The following is a 3,043-nucleotide window of genomic DNA, read 5'->3' on the forward strand; positions in this document are numbered from 1 at the left end:
TCCTGGGGTTTCTTTATTTCATTAAGATGTTCTCACTGTTTCCTGTGCTCTGTCTGGTATTTTTCTGGCTTATACATTCATATGTTTTAATAACGAAAGTCATGTTATGAACAAAGGTACAACAGCATGACCTTCTGGGAATTTGGGGTTCATCTCCGTGTCCCGAAAGGCAATTCTCTCTACAGCTACCCCAACCAGGGCCCTCTTCTACCAACTGGCCTCGTCATCACCTTGAACAGCACCTCCTCGAACCTCTGAGCACTGTGTAGTCTGTAAGTGGGTCTTCTAAGTTACCCATATGACTGTAATCCCCCTCCTTTCAGCTCTTGGCAGCCAGTGCTTCCTGTTTCTCCCCCACCCACCCACCCACCCATATTAAAACGTGTCCTGGGCACTTAATTACGCTGCTAATTGTCTCGACATGACGGTTGGGCGGGAAACACCAATGAATGCTGACAGCGGCGACCGAGGGGGGTCGCCAGGGGGGCAAGCGAGTACGTCCTGTTCATGGCAGGCGTCACACTGACAGAGGGGGGTGTTTTTTTTTTTTTATTGTTTTTTTTTCCCTTGCATGTGAACATGCGCCATCTGATCTGGAAGCAATTAGCTGTAAAAGCAAGACCCCGGGCCGCTTTGTGGCAGCGGCGGCAGCCCCGGGATCCGACGCAGACACCTGCCAGCTGGGCCTCCGGATCTGACATCCTGGGTGCCTCCTGCTCTGGCTCCTCACTGGCGTGGGCTCAGCCGGCACTGCAGAAACTGTCACTGCACTGGTGCAGAATGCCACTTCAGCTGCTCCTGGACACAAAGGAGGGGAGTCGGTCTGTAAAGCTGTATTCAGCCCCTAGGAGGGAAGGGGGGTCTCCGTGAGACTGTATTCAGTCTTGGGGGGTTGGTCACTCTGAAACTGTATTCATTCTTGGGGAGGTCGATCCCTGTGAAACTCTATTCAGACTTGTTGGGGGGGGGGATCAGTCCCTGTAAAGCTGTATTCAGTCTTTGGGGGGGTTGGTCTCTGTAAAGTTGTATTCAGTCTTTTTGGGGGGGGTCGGTCTCTGTAAAGTTGTATTCAGTCTTTGGGGGGGTTGGTCTCTATAGTTGTATTCAGTCTTTTTGGGGTGTTCGGTCTCTGTAAAGTTGTATTCAGTCTTTTTGGGGGGGGTCGGTCTCTGTAAAGTTGTATTCAGTCTTTGGGGGGGTTGGTCTCTATAGTTGTATTCAGTCTTTTTGGGGTGTTCGGTCTCTGTGAAGCTGTATTCAGTCTTTGGGGGGGTCGGTCTCTGTAAAGTTGTATTCAGTCTTTTTTTGGGGGGGGCGGTCGGGTCTTTTGTGAAGTTGTGTTCAGTCTTGGGGGATCAGTCTCTCTCTGAAGCTGCATTCAGCTCTTTGGGGCTGGTTTCTCTCCGGGGGGGGGGGGGCGTGCTATATAGTCTCCCAGCCTTTTAGTCTGCAAGTTTGCAGTGCCACCATGACAGCCTGTAAGCATTTAGGATTGATTGTACAGCTGCCCTGGGAGCAGCCTGAAGACTGAGAGCCACGAGGCAGCACCACCCTGCGCTGTCTGCATGTTCAGCGGCTAATCCAGAGCGTCGCTAAGGCACGCGCCCCCCCCTCGCTAATCCGTGTCATGCTCTGTGCTCTGATTGACAGGTTACCCGTTGCCCTGTCCATGTGACGGCGCTTGGCGAGACCGCACCTGGGGGAGCGTGCAGCTGCTTAATGATCTGGAACCGAGACAGACCGGCTCGGTCCAGCAGACGGCTGGGGCCCCTCATCATCCCCCCCCCACCACCATTCAGCCTCCTGGGGGGGGGTGGTGGTTATAATATATTTCACTCTGTCAGCCTACAGGTTGGAACATCAGGGGTGCAATAAAAATCCAGTCGACTCCAATTATCCTTAACAGACGTGTTCCGCGTGCCGTCGATGCCCCCCGGGCACGGAGAATGAATGAGTGACGAGGGGAAGAGACAGGGGAGCAAATTGAGCATTATACAGCAAAGGTGACACCACTTTTTAATTTCAATGTGGTGCATTTAACCCTTCACATCATGGGGGGGGGGTGCTCACCTTGGAGAATACATATTAAATGAGGCTGGTGAACATGAAGATATAGCGAAAGTCATGGGAGTTTATTATAACATCTTAAGAAATCTGAGCTTAGCCTAGAGACCTCGTCTGTGTGACAGGTTCTCAAGCTGAGAGCAGGGCTGTTAAAACGGAGTTAAACAAATCATGCCGGGCTTGTTCGCATTTATACAGGGCGTCGGCCCCCAGTGGCCAAGGCTGGAGATGCATATGATCAAAAATGTGCTGTAAGATCTGTACCATAGTTGGAAAAGGTCTCATCGGTCTCTGAGCAGGTAAATAGTGCTTAGAGAAACGCCATTGTCCTGGTGTTGTAATCTGGGAGAGACGTACCCAAAAATACTCAGTTGCCAGAGTAACATTCACTAAATATTAACTGGGGGTGGAGAGAGTGTTCTTGCGGTTATTGTTGACATTTTAATGTGGTGTTAGAAGCCCGAGTTTTTTGGGAGGGGCTGTGTAAATGCTGGGTCATTTGGAGCCACTGCCTGCCCTTCTAAGTTCCGCAGGGAGCGTTGCTGAGGATTCTGGGAACAAAAGAACTTTGACATGCACACAGGAACAGGAAGGTGACTGACCAGCCTCTCGGCACCACTGGCAACTGTAGTGTCTTCGAGTAACTGCCCGTGATGGTCAGTGACTGTGGTTTCCTCTGAGATTCACAAGCATACCGAGCTGTAAAATGTTCCTTTTCATTCTGATTGTTTCACAATCAAGCCTCAACTAGAGCAATTAAAAAAATTATAGCTCTTTGTTTCTTGCTTGCGCCCTTATATTCTATTCTAGTCAATACCCTGGGTTCCAAAGTGTTGTAAATTTTGTAGTAATTTTAGGTGCCCAGTCAGTTGCTCATTAATAGAAAAGAATACATCAATTAGAAAACCTTTTCTACTTCAGAACAGAACTTGGGCCAACATTAACTTAGGGTTTGTGCCTTTATTGATTAAGGCGTGAA

Source organism: Paramormyrops kingsleyae, chromosome 1 (assembly GCF_048594095.1).
Source record: "Paramormyrops kingsleyae isolate MSU_618 chromosome 1, PKINGS_0.4, whole genome shotgun sequence".
Taxonomy (NCBI): domain Eukaryota; kingdom Metazoa; phylum Chordata; class Actinopteri; order Osteoglossiformes; family Mormyridae; genus Paramormyrops; species Paramormyrops kingsleyae.